This window comes from Sphaeramia orbicularis, chromosome 17, assembly GCF_902148855.1.
Source record: "Sphaeramia orbicularis chromosome 17, fSphaOr1.1, whole genome shotgun sequence".
Classification (NCBI taxonomy): Eukaryota; Metazoa; Chordata; class Actinopteri; order Kurtiformes; family Apogonidae; genus Sphaeramia; species Sphaeramia orbicularis.
Window position 1 is genome coordinate 9897240 of NC_043973.1, and position 19547 is coordinate 9916786.

The window sequence follows — 19547 nt, forward strand, 5'->3', positions numbered from 1 at the left end:
CACTGATAACAATGAAGCATACCACAACCATGACATATTCAACACAATGAAACCCACACAATAATACAACAAACATTCTCATCAGTTGGGTATGAGTTTGAGCTTAGTGTTTTTTCCAACCTTAAAGGAGTGATATTTCGCTTTTTTAAATGGAATTATGCATTTTAAAACATTTCCCTGTGGCCTACATAAACTGTAAATGCTCTGCTTGGGTCTGAATTCTTCATTAATTCAACTCCACAGGTCCATCTTCAACCCTATTTCTGACTAATGACACGAGAAAGGTCATTTTGAGCGCTGGCCCTTTAAATGCAAATGAGTCATTTCATGCCCCACCCCCTCCAGGTTGTTGGCTGCACTGCTCTGTCCTGTTCAGCCACTTGTGTTCGTTAATACAACCAACACCGGAACATTTTAGGTAAAGAGCTTGAAATTTGGACATATTTTCAGTCTACGGACTACAATCACTGTTGGTGACAAACAAGTATGTCATACTCAGAGAAATGTTCGTCGGAAGTCTTGACCTTACATGTGCAAATGTCATGACATAACTACACTGAACAAAAATATAAACGCACCACTTTTGTTTTTGCTCCCATTTTTCATGAGCTGAACTCAAAGATCTAAAACTTTTTCTATGTACACAAAAGGCCTATTTCTCTCAAATATTGTTCATAAATTTGTCTAAATCTGTGTTAGTGAGCACTTCTCCTTTGTCCTTTGCTGAGATAATCCATCCACCTCACAGGTGTGGCATATCAAGATGCTGATTAGACAACAGGATTATTGCACAGGTGTGACTTAGGCTGGCCACAATAAAAGGCCACTCTAAAATGTGCACTTTTACTGTATTGGGTGGTCCAGGGGGGTCAGAAAACCAGTCAGTATTTGGTGTGACCACCATTTTCCTCGCACAGTCTTCTTCATGAATTCTCTGAAACAGCTTTGGAGATGGCTTATGGTAGAGAAATGAACATTCAATTCACAGGCAAAAGCTCTGGTGGAGATTCCTGAAGTCAGCATGCCAATTTCATATTCCCTCAAAACTTGTGACATCTGTGGTATTGTGCTGTGTGATAAAACTGCACATTTTGGAGTGGCCTTTTATTGTGGCCAGCCTAAGGCACACCTGTGCAAAAATCATGCTGTCTAATCAGCATCTTGATATGCCACACCTGTGAGGTGGATGGATTATCTCAGCAAAGAAGAAGTGTTCACTAACACAAATTTAGACAGATTTGTGAACAATATTTGAGAGAAATAAACCTTGTGTGTACACAGAAAAAGTTTTAGATCTTTGAGTTCAGCTCATGACAAATGGGAGCAAAAACAAAAGTGGTGCGTTTATATTTTTGTTAAGTGTAGTTATAAAACGTAACAAATTAAGAAGGAATTGAAAGGGGCTGTAGAAATCCACTTGATTTTTGCCTGAATTAATATAAAGATACCTTTGCAGCACCTGGAGGGTTCAAATTCAAACTTTATGAACTATTAGGGTTCAAATACACAAATAAATGTACCAAAGACTAATACAAGTGGGTTTAGCAAAATATGACCCCTTTAAGCCTATCTGTGAATAAGTTCTGAAAACTGAATTAACCCTCAAAGACTCAAACAGCTGCTGGCAACCAAATTGTCTGCTGATCTAAAATGTTTAATAAATGCTGATCCACTATAATCCTATCCATACATATGTCACAGTCTACTTTGCTGCTGTCTCCTCCCTCACCTTTCCACACTTCGTCAACCACATCAGTTCCACCTGTTGCTCCTAGCTGTGCCTAATCAACTGGCCAGTATATCAGTCCTCTGGTTCATTCACTCATTGCCAGATTGTCCTAGCAGTATGCATGACTCGCAAGCATTTTCCCCCGGTTTTGACACGGCCTGTTCCTGACTAAATCTCCTATTCTCTTCCCAAGGAAACCCAACAGCCTTCTGTTTCTGAAATTTGATTAATAGAGGAAAAATGTAAAGATAGACAGCCAGATTATTAGAGGGTCTAAATAAAAGGAATGAGTCCAAAATGACCCCTGGAAGAAAACAATTGACTTAGTTTTGTTAAAAAGAAGTTCAACATACATCTACGGAGCTAGGGTGATTTGAAGGCATCTTAGTGGCCATTACTGATATTACAACTGATTTGATTTTGGAGCTGGGGTCCTGGCCCCTTTTTCCCTTACAATAGACAATGCAGATTAAAGAGTCTTGTCTTCTACCACTGGATCCTATACTTACCAAAGTAAAAAAAAAATTCATGTTTCTGAATCAAAACTACATTTCACAACATTTCTTGTGCATCACTGTTATAGTGTTGTAACTTCTCCTATTAGAAGTTATGATCATATGTAACTATTTAATAAATATTTGGGTCATGTACAGCTCTGAAGTTAAATCCACTTCACCCCAAGTAACTTCAAAAAAAAATTATGATGAAAGCATGAATCCAAATCCTAGGAGTATTTTAAAGGGTTAATCGAACTGATTTACAACATATGTTTGTTTTTTTTTAAATAACATATTCACAACATAGTGGAACCATTCAACATAGTATATATGAACTACAAATGTAAGAGTCTGTAATCTCTGATTTTCTTGTTACATTTAAAGATAGATACCAGAGCTTGGTTTAATACAGATGAGGTTTGCATAGATATGACGAAAAAATTAAGCAAAGGTTTGCAAAAAATTTGTCAAAATTTTGACTTTGTTTTTCCTATCCTTAACCTCTTTTATTGGCTAATACTAAAATATCACAAGATTTAGGTTACACATTACTATATGCAGTTCACAAAAACATAAAATGGCAATGTTTTTACTTTGATGATTTGGTTGACAATCATTTTTTATGCTAAGATAACTCAGGTGACATTATGAGGATTATTTTGTCTAAAATCTGTACTGTGCCACATAAAGTTGAATATATTTGCAAACATGATTTGACACACTCTTGAAGAAGCTGTAACTCTTCACCCCTTTAACCCCCCCCCTCCCCCCCCTTATAAAAACTCAGCAGCCAAACAATGAGTCAAATGTGAAGTAACCCAGAGCCCAGTCAGTCAACAGGGTCTGACTGGCTCCAAGTTCGTGTTCAACATGGCCGACATCTGCTGTTGCGTAGACAATCGGCACAGTTAAATCAATCCAGACTACAAGCGGGAAACCGAGGGACAGACTGAAACGGGGGGAAAAAAAGCACAGAGGAGAGTTAGAAGAGGAGGAGGGGGTGTCTTTTCATCTGTGTTGGTAAATACTCCCATGTGCAATGTGTGAGAGATCCTATTGTGTAGAGCTTCTCTGAAATCATGTGGCATACAGCGGTCCAGCGGGGGTCAAGGAGAAACTGTCCCAGAAAAACAAGAACACCAGAGAGAAAATGAACAGAAAAAAAGTCCACAGTGAACATACAGCCAACAAACACATTGTTTTCTTTTCATTTTCCAATTTATTGTGTCATTTCCAAATCTGTGCTTTAATATCCAACCTTCCATGAGCTTTTAATATCATCTGACAAGAAGCCCCACATGTTACAGTACATTAATGAGGAAACAAGCTTTAGAAAAATGACTTCTTTCAGGAAACCTCCAGGTCTTACTGCGGGTGTCAGGTGATTGACAGTAAGCAGAGCGTAACGTAATGCAGTGCTGATATAAAACCTTCAGAGCGACGCAGAGAAATAATGATAAAACCGAGACACTGACAGAACCTATAAGCTGTCATGTTTTCTGTGATGGATTGTTTACCTCGGGCGATTTTCAGGGCTGCTGAGATTATTTTTCATAAGGCATAAAATGACTCCTGAGGGGAAAAAAATAACAAAATAATGAAAACAACAAAAATGGAGTAGAAGCTCGCTGACATGAAACCAGTGAAAAGGGGAAATACTGAAGATTCTTAGAAATCTGTGACACAGCACAGCTGTTTCTTTCTTTAAACAGACCTAAAACAGGCTGAAGCTGTTGCGTTCCCATGCCAGAGTCAGGATTCATGTGGTTTTGTGGCCTTTGACCCTCCTGTGACAGGCCCCTGTTTGTGCCTCTGTGGTGCCAGCTGCTTGGTCAAAACACTCATGGGCAGGACTCGAATCTGTACATGGAAGCAAAAGCACAACCGTAACTACGGAGGAAGCATTCTGTAAGTGAGCAGAAAACCAAAATAAGCTCTTTAGGTTCTGTTTGTTAAAAGCGAATATAAGCCGCCAAGGATTTAATAGACTTAAATAAAATTCTTGCACTGCAACTTTTTCATGCACTATACATATCTCTAATTAGCACATAGCTCTATTGCACACAAACACATGCATATACGTATACACACACACACACACACACACACACACACACACACATATATGTGTGTGTGTGTGTATATATATATATATATATATATATATATATATATATATATATATATATATATATATACATACATACATACATACATACATACATACAGGGTGGGGAAGCAAAATTTACAATATTTTGAGGCAGGGATTGAAAGACAGTGTATGACCAATTAGTTTATTGAAAGTCATGAGAATTTATTTGCCACAAGAAAATTTACATAATAGAAAATGTTTTTATTCTATGTGTCCTCCTTCTTTTTCAATAACTGCCTTCACACGCTTCCTGAAACTTGCGCAAGTGTTCCTCAAATATTCAGGTGACAACTTCTCCCATTCTTCTTTAATAGTATCTTCCAGACTTTCTCGTAATAGTTTTGCTCATAGTCATTCTTTTCTTTACATTATAAACAGTCTTTATAGACACTCCAACTATTTTTGAAATCTCCTTTGGTGTGACGAGTGCATTCAGCAAATCACACACTCTTTGACGTTTGCTTTCCTGATTACTCATATGGGCAAAAGTTTGTGAAAAGGTATGGATAATAGTGTTAGGTATGATTATGACATCAATATATGTTTGGTTTCAAAACAATTGACGTAGTGCCTGCTGAGAAAAAACAACTAAATGTTCATTGTAAATTTTGCTTCCCCAACCTGTGTGTGTGTATATATATATATATATATATATATATATATATATATATATATATATATATATATATATATATATATATATATATATATATATATCGTTGCACAACCTATTCTATTCTATTCTATTCTACAAACCAATACAGCGGCCAGATGTTGTCAAAGTCAAGGTTTAAATGTTTGTGCCATATTGACAAGTATTAAAGAAGTGTTTTTCACCCTTGGGGCCGGGACCCCATGTGGGGTCACCTGGAATTCAAATGGGGTCACCTGAAATTTCTAGTAATTGATCTAGAAAAAAAAAATACTAATAAAAAATATGCTTTTTGTCATCAAGCATCATTAATTACATTTCCTGAGTAGTTATTGTTTGACATGTTTTGTTTTAGTCCCTACATTCTCACATTTACAAAACATGCTTGAATTATGTTAATTTTGCTGCATTTTGTACCTTCCCAACATTGAGACTGACTTAAACCTAAATGGATAGAAAAACAACATATAAGAAAAACAATCCTCGGTTTTTCCATTGGTGCATATCACATACAACAAATATATTTATAAAAAGCCTTAAAAATCTAGAACTAAATTTGTAGCAACTCTATGTCTGTACGTCCATGTCTGTGTTCATTTACTGCTCATGTAGATGTTCATAAAAGTTCAGAGTAAATTCAAAGGTTGTAACATCAAACAGAGAAAGGTGAAGAAAAAGTGTCATTTTCATCTAATATCATTAACTGAACATAAAAACAATAATCTGCTTCCATTGTGATTTATCAAACTACATGTGTAGTTGTAGGACCTAAAGGTGCTTCCATGTTCACGGAAGCTTTGAGCATCCAGTTGGGTCATCACCCAAACTGCTAAAATGCAGAGAAACTGCATTTACCTGATTTGTTTCAATGTATTGATTGGACCAGTGGTTCAGAAGTTACTAAACATTTTAGATCAATAGATGCTTTTATCTGCAACTATTTAGGTCTTCAAGGATTAAACAGGTGTAAATGAGTGAAAAAGTGTTGACATTGAGATCTGATTTGCATATTGGGGTGAAGTTTATTATTTTGCATTTTTTGCTTTTATTATTGGACTTGATCTTAGAATGGTTCAGAAATCTAGAAATGTGTTGTGAGATTAGCTTTACACAGATACAGCTAAGTGGCAGCAGTTTGTTGTGAAATGTACTGATATAGCTAGCAAACTTATTTTTTAATGTTCTAGATACTGGGGTGCAGTAAAGGGGGGGTAAACATGACAAATTCATAGGGCCCAACAATTCCAGGGGGCCAGTGGATATAAGTTAGAAGTTGTGAATATTTTGAGTAAGCTCCAGAGTAAAAGAGAGGCGTAGAAGCCAGGAGTTGGACGTCCAAAGCTAAGTTTCAGTTTCGGTTTCACACCACTTGTGGGTGTTACGGTACTTATGAAATGCACCCCTATACCCTCAGTCCCTACACAACGCACAAACCCCCCATTTTGATCCGATGACACATTTATAGATAATTTAGTTTATGAAGGGCCCTCAACGTTTACCTTCCACGGGGTCCACAATTGGTAGCGGCGCCCCAGTCTAGATATAAATGTACTCATGTACAGTACTCATGTATATTCTGTATATATTTTCCTATACATTTTCACTTTTGCTGTAGTACAGAATTTTAATCTGTACTTCTACTTTTACCAGAGTGTTTATTTACACAAGTATGTACCGCCACAGCAGCAAAGAATGTCTGTACTTTTGCCACTTCTGATGTTAGCTAACTCCATTTCTAAGCTACTGTCTCAGATGCATATGTCATGATAACAGTCTGTACTTTTCTGTAAAAATCGTTATGCGTGTGCTTCAATTCCTCGCTTCTGTTTCACTACAGTGGCAAATATTAGCTACCATTAACTTAGAAAAGGATCCGGCAAACAGACTCCTAGCTTCAGTACACAGCGCACACGCAAACTTCATACACTGAACCTTTAATACCAAAAGTGTTTTAGTGGTCTAATGTGACAGGGCACAAATTTGTGAACAAAACATAAAAAAAGCATCAACACGAAACAACAACTCTTCACATTTGCCACAAAGTCAGATATAGAGATTAGTATTTGTGTCCTTGTGATTTTCCCCTGGGTGTGACAGGCAGCTGCACGCATCAAAGGCTCTGGCATGAATCTGAGGAGGAGGAACAGGAAGCTGTGAAACACTCTGCGAGTACCCAGAATGCTCTGCTGGCTCACATGCGAGAGCAAGACGACTGGAGAGCAGCCTCGCCCATCAGAGTCTTGGTGAAGAGAAGGAGCAGCGTTAAAACCAAAGATCAAGTGCTTGAAAAGAGTCAAACCTCCATCTATCATTTTCAAGGAAAGATCCCCCATCGACATTTCATAAAACATCCTTAAAACACTTTGTATCGAATAAAACAATAATGTGAAAATGGTTAAAATAGTGTCTCCTTCAGGAAAATCTCTGAATAAACAATTAATGCTTCATTCTTAATATTACAGCTTGTTTTGCACCTTACAGTTGTATTTTAGCACATTACAGGTATTATCCAGATCCTACACAGATCTTCTTGGACTTCAGGTTCATTATGTACAGTGTTTACTCTTGTGTTGTATTTGTTTTTCACTTATGTTTGCTGTAGTACTGTATTCTTATTGTATGTTTGTCATGCTGCTGCTACACTGTAATTTCCCAGGTTGGGATAAATAAAATCCATCCATCCATCCATCCATCCATCCATCCATCCATCCATCCATCCATCCATCCATCCATCCATCCATCCATCCATCCATCCATCCATCCATCCATCCATCCATCCAAGCACTGTACCATACAGTAAGTTTAACTGCTTCCCAATCTCCTAAAATTAAATTTTCATTGTGCGATTAGTACCATCTTTACATGTCCACACAATATTTGTAAAATTTTTTTAACAGATCAACATTGGCAGTAAAATGTTCATGACATCACACTTCTTTTTCATAACTACCCAAATGAAACACATATTTTACGTGAGAGCAACTCCAAAGTAATTCCTCATTATTTGGCATTGTTCATTACATGCATAAAGCATAAACCAGCTGTCATAATCTGTCAAGTATTGTGTATAAGTTTCCATGAGGGCTCATCAGATTTCTTTTTGGAGATACTGGCATTTTTTTCTGGCATGTTTTTTGCTAAACAGTGCTAGCTACTGGAAACATACAACAAGAAACAAAATATTAAAAAGTCCTGTGTAGATCTACTTTTTTTTTAACACATCGACCAGGAATTGAAGGAAACAAAGTGTAACTAGACCAATAAGCAGAATCAAAAATGGTAAAAGTATCAATAAAACCATATTAATTCCCTCCCCTGTTAGCAGGTAGTGCCTTGTGTGGTGCTGTTTGAGCGAACTGTTGAGAACCTTCCTGTTTCACGAATGCTGAAGATACTTTGAGAAATGTAATGAATTGTAATCAGACAAGCCAGCGACATTTCTAAACTGGATGATGGAAGTTCAAAGTAAGACATATTCTTCTAATCAAATGGCTGTTCTGACAGCAAAATACTAAAACTAAAATAAAAAGGTTCTGAATTACTGAAAGAAATTTGTGTTGGGCATTTTCTGGGAGCAAAAAGAGTTATGAGGACCTGGTAGATCTGTTTGACTTGCTGATGAAATGTTGTTGGTAAAATGCCTATGTATGGAGTTTAAAATGACCAAGCAATGCAATAAAGGTTATAATATAAAGGTTTGCGAAGAGTTCTTTTACTTTGGCGTTTCTTGGATTATTGTTTATTTTATGATGATCTGAGTACAGGTCTACATGGCAGAGAAAATGCCTTTTTCTAGTAAATTCTACCTGTGGAAGTCAGGTTTGTATGATATTTTTCAAGCTGAATCACACTATACACATCCACCGACTACCTCTCCACCACTGACCAGCTTGGTTAAATGTGCGTTCCACCCTCTTGGCCCACACTGCATTGCTTTCATCTGTTACTAATTTAGATACTTAAAGAGCAGAGATGAAATGTACTGTCACGGTAATTCATTGCCGTTCACACCGAATGTCAAAACATGTCTGTGCAGAGGGAAAATTGCTCTTTGAAAACTCAGCTGCTGAACACAAAGAGCAGCAGGAAGCAGCAGGTACACCCATGTTTGTATTTTGGTGCTTTTAAGTGACGGGGAAATTGCTAGAGGGTCACATTTCAAAAACGCACCATCACACCCCTCAACATTTGATCCTCTTCCTTTGGTTGTTTTTTTCTGTTTTGGTGTTCGTGTGCGAGCCTGAGCCTGAAGATGGGAAAGACGTTAAGAGGATTTTTGATTTTCACACAGCTTTTTGGCAGTTAAGGGACTTCCAAGTACATGAAGAGAAGACACTGTTTAACCCTTTACAGGGCACTCATAGAAATACTCAGAAATTCAATATTTCAACCTTAGTGTGTTCTTAGAGGCCATAATAAGACTTTATTACTTTTGTGAAGTTTTTCAAAAACTTTTGTTTTGTCATGTAGAAAATCAAAGTCAATGAAGTTACCATATTTGGTTCCTTACCTACAATTGGCAAAAAACCCCAAAAAGAAATCTAATAAATATACAGGGTGGGGAAGCAAAATTTACAATGAACATTTAGTTGTTTTTTCTCAGCAGGCACTACGTCAGTTGTTTTGAAACCAAACATATATTGATGTCATAATCATACCTAACACTATTATCCATACCTTTTCACAAACTTTTGCCTATATGAGTAATCAGGAAAGCAAACGTCAGAGTGTGTGATTTGCTGAATGCACTCGTCACACCAAAGGAGATTTCAAAAATAGTTGGAGTGTCCATAAAGACTGTTTATAATGTAAAGAAGAGAATGACTATGAGCAAAACTATTACGAGAAAGTCTGGAAGATACTATTAAAGAAGAATGGGAGAAGTTGTCACCTGAATATTTGAGGAACACTTGCGCAAGTTTCAGGAAGCGTGTGAAGGCAGTTATTGAGAAAGAAGGAGGACACATAGAATAAAAACATTTTCTATTATGTAAATTTTCTTGTGGCAAATAAATTCTCATGACTTTCAATAAAGTAATTGGTCATACACTGTCTTTCAATCCCTGCCTCAAAATATTGTAAATTTTGCTTCCCCACCCTGTATATTAAAAAAAAATACAAGAAAAACACATATTATGTGAAAGGAACATGTATTTCAGAGCATTAGAACAACATAAGTGCTGCTAGAAATACCTGTTAACATACATATTATCCCTTTGAAGATCATTCCTTACATTAGTACCATTACTTCATGGTACCTAACAAAGCAGTTACACTCACTGTTCAAGCAGAGGTGGACCTTACAGACTGCAGACCACATTGGACCTGAGATTGTTGCCTCACTTTCCTTACTGTAACTGCTGTAGTCACTAGTCACTGTCTTATAATGTGTGTAAAAATTACCAAAAAATAGTCACTTGCCCAATAACGGGTTAAGGCTGGCACTACTATTTTCTTGACATAATAGTTTGAACATGTATGAAAGGTCAAAGTAGTTACTGTTCAGTAAAGTGATCCATCTCACTGTTTTACTAATATACATGGTGCTCATCTGAAATACTTTATTTACTGTTAATAGGTAAGTACGCAATGATGCAATTATGTTCTATCAGATCTATCATACACACGAAGCAAAGACACTGTTGAAGGCTGCCATCACTATTGTGTTGACATAATAGTTTGATCATGATGTGCACTGAATACAATAGAAACTGACAACAAATTGTAGAGCTTGAAAAGTTGTTGCCAAAGTGGAAAGAAAGCCGAGCGTGGGATCCGACGTCAGACAATCTGTGTGCGAGTGGGGCGGTCAAGGCAGGGAGTGATGGATTCTCAACGCAACACCACTGATGATGAGTGCTACAATTTTTCCATGAGCAAAGACAGATTTGCGGTGTGTGTGTAAAACAGAATTTGTCCCAGATTTCCCTCTTCTTCTTCTTCTTCCTCCTCCTCCTCTGCTCTGTTCGTCTTTGCGGGCTGGATGGAAGGGAGCTTTGATGTGGCGCTCTGTCAGTGTTGTGACCGCAGGCCCAAGAGGATCCAGATGCTCTTTGGACTGGCTTATGGTGGAGGAGCATATATAAAACAGAGAGAGAGGATGGGTGCAGGGCTAGAGGAGGAGGTGGCGCTGGTGGCGTTGGGGTGGGGTGGGGGGCTCAATGTCAGGCAAGTTTACTGTAAAGCTACCCTCAGCAAACCAGATGGACTGAGGTATGAGGGAAGAGCAGTGATCTACAGTGATGAAATAAAACAATGTGAACATGGATATATTTTATACAGTGTCCACCTGTGTGATTTTGGGAAATTTCCTAAAATGGCAGAAAAAACTGAAAACTATCTGATTTTTTTTTAGTTTATGTGAATTTTTATTTAACTCATAAGGAGTACAAATAAAAGATTTTCAATATGTTCACTCACCAACAAAATAAGAGTGAAAAGTTTATAGACTAAAAGAGCACTATTGAGTCATATCAAATAAGTATTAGGTTAATTGGTAACAAATGAGGGGATTATGACTCAACATTAATGCCCTGTCCACAGTGACACAGATATGTTTTTTCTAAAAGTTTTTAATTGTAAAAATTCTGTCCTGACAACCTTCATTTTATGAAATATCTATAAAACAACCACAACGCAAAAACTACGTTCAGAACAAATATTCATTCTGTTGGCCTTAAAACTGTGGGTGTGGCAGATGCAGAGGTTCACATATGGTCACCTGTCATAAGGACAGTGACAGCTTCGGTTGTAAACATAAGTTTCCTTAAGTGTTGGTTGTGGTTGTGAAAGTGTGTAATTTACATGATGTGGATTTGTCCATAACACCGGTCTGGTCCATCTCCCAAAGGTTTCCCTGCTGACCTCAGTCTAGTGCGGGTCATACACTGATTTACACACCTGGATTTGATGTTTCAGGTGCAGCTTCATTATACAAAGTAATAACAGACATGAGCAAAATGGGCTATGATGGCCTCATTTTCCATGAACACATGGATACACAGAAACCAGGGTTTTTAATCATCTATTTTTGCAACTTCAAACATTGTCTATGTCAGGACAAGAGGTCATTTTTTTAGTGTGAATAGGGCATATAGGTGTATCCAGTGTTAGCAAAGATGAATCAATCAATCAATCAATCAATCAATCAATCAAATTTTATTTATATAGCTTGAGATAGTTGGGGTTAAAGAGAGAGGGTTAAAAGAACAGAAACAGAGAAAGACAGAGAGAGAGAGAGATTCGGGAAAGGAGAAGGGGGAAACAGGGGGAGACACATGAATGCACAGCAAACTGAACTAGAACTGTTAATAATTACCAATAGCTTGAACAAATGTCCATAACTGTTAATACTACTTCTCCAAATACAAGTATTAATAGTGGATATACTACTACTGCAACTGTTAGTACAAATATTAGAAACCTCTACCATGTATGTAACTATATAATTAACACTATCACATCTATATGGATAAAGGAGTGATGATGACAAAAGATGAGCTGTCATTCTTGACTTTGTGCAAAAACCTTTTGAGAGACTTGGCACTTAGTTGAAAAAAAAAAAGTTTCTCAGTCTAAAACTACAAAGAATTGAAGTCTTTCACCAACTACAGTAAATAACATTCTAGGGGAATCTCAGTGTGTGAAGGCCAACAGTGGAAACTGCTGTCAACCTGCTGTCAGCCCTCAGAAGGATACTCTGAATCTCTTTATGGAATCATCAGTACGATCTCTGGATTTGAGCCCATTTCAGATGGACTGTAACACAGTGGAAATGTACTGTGGTCAGCTGATTCCATATTTGAAATGGTTAAAAAAAAAAGACATTGGGTTGTGTGTGTGTCAAAGATGTAAAACATCATCCAGACTGTAACATCAAAAGTATTACAGCACTATCTGTGATGGTCTGGGGCTGCATTGGAGTTTGACAGAGAGCTGAGTTAGCCTCATAGCATAATTGCCTTAGTCATATTTTTTTCAGATTTTAGCTAATGATAAAAAATGAATCAGCAGTGTTAAGAGAGGTATCACAATTTGGCCAAAATAATGACTTAGGCAATTATGCTATGAGGCTAACAATATTGCTGCCATTAAGACATCTTTCCTCTGAAACTTGATGCCATCACAGAGGATTTAGAAATGAACAATATTTGCATATTTACAGATTATAAACTTCCCTCTAACATCGAAGAAGAAGATGCTAATTAAAAACTTGGATCTCTGAACTGTTTGGAGAAAAATTACACTGAACTCAAATTATTATTCAATCCATAGTGTGACCCAGTGTCTCCAAATGTGTTGAATTTGAATGTTTGTCATGAAGTCATGGATGAAGTGTTCCTTTCTGAACTGAGTTTGAGATTCTCCTCCTTGAGCTAAACAAACTCTGTAAAACCCTCTTGGATTCACTAAAATATGCACTGATTCAAAGCTGAAAACAATCCTGTTTTGTCTGAGCTCATGGAAAGCTGATTTCCAACATATGATAATCTCATAGAATATGATGCATTATTTTAGATTAAATTACACAACAGTAAGAAGTTCAAATGACCTCAACTTTAAACATTAACAGCAGTGAAATGTAAACGAATACAGCAGTGAAATGCAAAACATCACAGAGACCATTTACCTCCACAATGACTACTTTGACATTTTATACGTCACATTCTACTGATAATATTTTTACTGCGGTGCGGTTTTGAATGAAGTAGTTTTACATGTAGTGGAGTATATTCACAGCACAAGTACTCCTACTTCAGTGAAGGATGTGAAAACTTCCTTTCCCACTAGTTATGTAAGTCAAGCTTCAGTTTAAAAACTTAACACATAGTACATGTGCCAGTCTCATCAGATTCATTCACTTAGTGGTTTCCTCCTACATTTCCCAGAATAACTAGCGAGGACACCCCAGAAACATGCCTGAAATTGCCTGATGTTCCTCATCACAGATGTGGTTTTCTGTGCAGGTGGAGAGAGTGATGGCAGCAGTAAAAGTGAGTTATTTCAGTCTAAGGAGACTCACGGCTGTTTTTGTTCTGCTTCTTACACTTTGGATTGCGAAAGAGAAAATAAACCCTGACCTTGACATGCACATATAAAGCATGAGATAACTAAAAATCACTCCAACCATAACCTCTATTGTTTGCTGTTCTGGAAATATCTGGACATGACATGATCTTTGGTGAACTTTTGGTCAGTTACCAGATTAAGAAAACCACCAAAGTGAAATCGTAAAATCCACCATACATCACATCAGTGGCTGTGAAGATATGTTTTTTTCCGGGTGGATTTGTCCTCTAACAACACTTCAGTGGGCAAAAAAAAAATCTGCTGACACAGCGTGTTGGTGCTTTGGTTGTCGTCTGTTTGAAGGACAGTCTGTCTGACCACCAGGCCACCAACAACCACACCACCCGCATCAGCAGGATGACAAAACACGAGCTGGATCGAATCCGTCTACTCCATGACTCCCCGTAACTGCTGGTACTGTACCATTACACAAACCTCATAATACTTTTGATTTATGACCCTCATGTGACACTGTAGATTTTGGAGGGATGCCTACAGGGCTCCATCTTTGGCTACAACCACAAAAACAAATTCCCTCTGGTTGTCGGTCAAAAGGGACATTAATGTTTCTAAGAAGAAGAAATAAAAACAAAAGACATCTGCAGACACAAAGATTAATCCGACCTCTTCAAAAATTATGAAAGGATTATGACAGACAGAGTCAGTCTTTCCATCGTGTTTTCCATTCGTGCCCATTCGCTTCCTTCTCTCTGCTCCTTCCTTTCTAAGTCTCTGTGAGGCAGACACGACATGGAGAGTTTATCTTACATGTCAGATAACTGTTTATGCAGTAAACCAAAGCAGGGCAATAGAACGGCCTGTGTAATGGATGCTGGATGCTAACTACAATGAAATGATATATCTGTTTTGATTGGAGGTCAGTCAAAACCGGTGGAGCATAAACAAAACAGCTAGAAGTTGATTTTGTTTACAGAGGATGAAGACAAATACAGCATGAAACGTGGTTTTAGTGAGTGACAGACTTTGAGCTTTGAGGTGATAGGGAATTTCAAGAGGTTTTAAATGAGCGGCTGGATCAGAATTACTTTAATCATTGATTACAATAAACAGAATGGAGAGTGTCATGTGGTCATTTAGACAACAAATACTAGCTTTCAACATATGTCAAATGGAGCCCACAATGAGATGGTACAGGTCATGTTCAGGTCACTGATGGATATATATAGATTGATAGGTACAGAGAATGACTGCCCCAATGATCTGCCCCAGGGCTATTGTTTAAAAAGGCAACTATAACAGAGGCGATTGCCTTGAGACAGCAAGAAAAGCTGAACTTCCCTTCACATTTCAGGAAATTAATGGGCAGAATTGGACTGTTGAATTTACAATAAAGATACGAATTTCCTTTACATTAAAATTGCGCAAGCATGCAGTTAATTTTATGGCTATGTCGTTGTGGTCAGCTGTTTATCGTTTGCTTTCTGATGCAAATTTCTTGATTCATTCTCATATCAGTAACCTACACTGTTGAATTCCCCAGTGACGTTGAGCATCTGTGGGTTGTCTATGAGGCAGCACTGAGCTGTTTTTTTTTCCACTACAGGGAAGCATGGTCGTCATTGGCTAAATGCATAAAATCATCCCACCCAAAACCCTCCCATGGATGTTCAGTGTCTCTGTGGGTGAATGGGTCAGTTGGTGGGCCAGGATGCTAGACTTTGAATGTTGGATTGGACTAACTGTTTGAAAGAGTAGGTATTGGTTCGAAAGGCTGAACCTGTCATGAATGACAGTGATGTTGAAACATACCGACATCGGAGCATGTTGGAGCTCAGTCCCATGCAGGTATCAGTGGAAAAGAGGTCGTTTGCCAAAGTGCTGTGACTACATCAGCTGAAGAGAAAAAGGGTCAAGTCATACACCTGCAAGTGTGTGTTGCTGTGGTGTTATGGTATAGATGAAGCATAACAGCCTCAATTAAGCATTCCTTTTATTTTTAATTGCTTTGTTATAATACAACAAGTTTTATGATGGAGCCATAAGATGAGCTTCCCCGGTTTTAAAGACCAGCAGCCACCACTGAACTGTAAGATGGATGTAAGACTCACATATGCTCATGTGCTTAGGCAAAGATTCTACTAGGAGCTGGTAGTATAGTTAATGTTAGCTAAGTCTACTTCTAAGCTAATGGCAGCTTGGGTTAAGTATAAGCTGCTGTTGAGGAACAAAAAAGAAGCATCGATGAACTCAGGAGTGAGCATAAGGATTTTTACACAAAAAACAAACAAACCAAAAAACAACTTCTCAGCATTGAAAGTACACAACACAACACAACACAACACACACAACAGTACACAACACAGCTGAGACAGCCATTAGCTCAGAAATGGAGTTAGCTAACGTAAAAGGCTGCAAAAGTGCACCTAGTCTTTGCTCCTGTAGAGGTACATTGTTCCTTGTGTAAATAAACTGTGGTGAAAGTACAAGAACTGATTGTATTGGAGCAAAAGTGAAAATATTGAAAGCTAATTCCAATTTCTGAGTTAATGGTAGCTTTTGTTGTACATTGTTGATGCTGTAGAAGAGCAAAAAGAAAACTATTAAAGACACTGAAAGTAATTGAGAGATTTTTATTTAAAAAAAAAAAAAAAAAAAAAAATAATAATAATAATAATAACCTGAGTCCTCTCCTTAAATATTGGTACAAGCAGAGGAGGCAAAAATATACACATTACACATTAAATATTTGTCTAAACAAACACTGGATAAAGTAAAAGCAAAGATCCTGGGTCAGATTTTTTCTGTTCGTTTCCTCAATGCCTGTCTTCTCCTCCTCTTCAGCAGCAACATTGTTCAACAGAAGATACCATTCGCTTAGAAACTGACTTAGCTAATGTCATAAAACAACGAGCCCATCAGACCCAGGCACTTACTTCATATAAGCATGAGTGTGTGATATGTGAACATTAAATATTGAAGCTTGACAACTAGGCATGCATGCCAATACCTTTCTAACACAGTTTTTAAGTTTGCATGTATCCAGGTTCACAAACAAAAAGAAAGATAACCCACTACAAATGAGTAAATTATTGCTTTCCTACTGCCTGCAGAAAGAGTGGCTTGAGGAAAAGTAGTCTGTTTTTCTGTTTTGTCATATTCAGTGTCACAAATGTCCAGAAGATGAGGAATGGTGCCAAGCATAATGGCAGTTAGTGAATGTAATGGTGGTTACAATTTTACATCTTTTACTTCAGTCCCTCTTTATAGCAGCAGTAAGCTCTTCAAGGACTGCTTGAATGGAAATTGTTAGAATTTGTGGATGGTGATGCATGTTATGGCATCGTGCTGGAAAAGAGGTGAAAAATAGCAGTTATTGGTTCCAGTTTCCATTTCTGAAGCCAATACCCATGACTACTTCAGAGTCATTTGACTCTGGAATGAATGTTGATTTTATTCTTTCACACTGAAGACAAGAGCCAGATGTTTGTTGGTGTTTTGTCCAATGTGAACAAGATACAAGTGTCCCTGAAGTGCTCTTAGTGCTTTAACTTTCCAGGTAAATTGCAAGTCACAGAAAAAGGCCCTTCTGGATTTTGCATCCCTCAATATTTACTTTGTTCAATAAAATGTTTCCTGCCTCAAACAAATCCTTGAGTTTCTAAATCTATAAAAGGCTGGTTTAAAGGTTTTAAATGCATTTTTCCAGAGCACACTGAGTCAGATGAAAGTCGTTGACAGAAGAACTCCAAAACTATTTCAGTGGTTTATTTCATGTGGAAAAGTGGTGCCAGTTTAAGGATCCTCTTTGGTTTCCTTCTTAAAGATCAAACGATGGGAGCTAATCTATTTGACCGGGCCCTGCTGTCTCCACGACAACAAGATCACAGACAGGAAGCCTGTCCTTCCTTCACGGGCCCTTGTCATCAACAATGCAACCACTCAGCAGTGTCTCGCTCTCCCATAACTCACTGTCTATGTGCGTGCATGCCTGTTTGCCTTTGGTGTACGCTTGTGTGTAATTTAACTCCACAACATATACTTTGTATGTCAGTTTTCTTGCGTGCATTTGTGTGTTTGTGGACATCTTTCATGTTTAGAGTGATACACAATCTCTTCTCAGGTGTGTGTGCGTGTGTGACAGAAGTGAGAGGGTGTTGAGTTCTGCATCAGTGACCCAGAAAACGTCTTCAAATGCTGAGCTCTTAGGTCACTGTGGAGCCTCTCGTGTTTGCCCAACACATGATTACGACACAAGACTCAACCTTTTTTTCTTTTGACCAAGAGAAGAAGCAAAGCATTATCACATCTACTCACAAACTGTCCTTTCAAGCACTGGGAATATTGAGGTATTGAGATCATTAGAATTAAAAGTATCGAAAGCATGAAAAGTCTAAGTAGTAACTGTTCAGTAAAATGATCCATGTCACTGTTTTACTGCTTTACATTGTATTTTTATATCTTACAACACTACATATTTAAGGTTGAGCTCATCTTAAATACTTCATTTACTCTTAGTAGTTAAGTACATAATGATGCATTTATGTTCAGATCTGACATACAGTGTCAAAAATCCAACATTAGTATATGACATTGAACCTCAACATGTGCAAGTAGTTGGTCACACTGTGGCACTGGAAAACTATTGAGATTTGTAATTTTTCCCTCAAAAAGGTTGATGTCTTTAAATATTCAAATGTAGTTAATTGCTAAAATTTGTGGATTGGTTTCCTCCACACATTTTTGACAAATCCTGCCAAAAATCTACAAAGACATCCTGCTCAGTCAAAGTCAAACATTACAGTGAATGAACACTGAAAAATACTTGTTTTTGGCTGTAAGGGGATGAAATGTTGTCTGACAAATGCATTGCAGTGATAAGTATCTCATATGAAGTACCAGTGAAAGCACTTAATTTACATTCCATGATTGATTTCATGTTTTATGGACAGTTAAGACTTTATATTGTGAAAAATCTCTATTCAGATGAACAAAATGATTTGTCAAAATTGATCATGTGTCATTTGAAAATTTTTCATCACTATGCACACTTGGGCATAAAACAAAATTATATATTATATGCAACACAGACTTGCTGCTAATGCCAAAATATTTGCTTTTGATCTGATATCAAGCTATAATATGTGGTGAAAAATATTCTGTGGCTACAACTTAATAATATGTGAGAATGGAATAGTGTAATATGTGGTTAGATATACTGTAATATAACATGTCTTGCTCTCAACAAAACATAGCTATGGATCATGATAAGTTGGTTGCACAGGCAAAGTGGAGGTCATTTTTACAGGAGGAGGGTCTCCTTAAACCGTAAACATGGTCAGTCCTGGATACATGAGTCTTACCAAGAGTTTCCAAAGATCTGATCTTGTTTATTGGGTATATTTACAGGCCGAGATCATAAACAAATGCTCCCCTGCAACCTTTAAGTGTTGTTTAAAGTTGAAACTAACCAGTGAAGCAGTAAGCTCA